This window comes from Mandrillus leucophaeus, unplaced genomic scaffold, assembly GCF_000951045.1.
Source record: "Mandrillus leucophaeus isolate KB7577 unplaced genomic scaffold, Mleu.le_1.0 Scaffold11, whole genome shotgun sequence".
In the NCBI taxonomy this organism is placed as follows: Eukaryota; Metazoa; Chordata; class Mammalia; order Primates; family Cercopithecidae; genus Mandrillus; species Mandrillus leucophaeus.
This window is the reverse complement of record NW_012099209.1, coordinates 7946-8342: the sequence shown is the minus strand read 5'-3', so window position 1 is coordinate 8342 and position 397 is coordinate 7946. Positions and strand designations below refer to the sequence as shown.

The following is a 397-nucleotide window of genomic DNA, read 5'->3' as shown; positions in this document are numbered from 1 at the left end:
ATGTTAGCCAGGATGGTCTCGATCTCCTGACCTCGTGATCCACCCACCTCGGCCTCCCAAAGTGCTGGGATTACAGGCGTGAGCCACTGTGCCCAGCCTCCCCTAAACTTGCTTAATCCCCTTTTGTTTGCTATTTATTTATTAATTTTTCTCTTTTCTCAGACCTTGCAGAAATGAAAGGTCCCCTTTTCTCAACACCCTCTTATGATCCTCCACACTCTACAAGAGCTTCTGAGGACAGCAGGCTAAGAAAGGCCGATCCTAGCACTTATCTCTTGGAAGACACTTTTAAAACTGTTAACAATATTTATAGCTTTAAAAGTATCCATGTTCTTAGGCCAGTTAATTAAAAAAAAAAAAAACACAAAACACTCTTGAAGCTAGGTGATGCCTCACA

General features: G+C 42.3%; 1 protein-coding gene across 1 annotated transcript in view; it reads left to right on the top strand.

Moving 5' to 3' along the window:
* CALR3 (calreticulin 3) overlaps nucleotides 1–397 on the top strand; it is a 98301-nt gene that overhangs the window by 92449 nt on the left and 5455 nt on the right. The gene's annotated exons all lie outside the window — the stretch shown is intronic.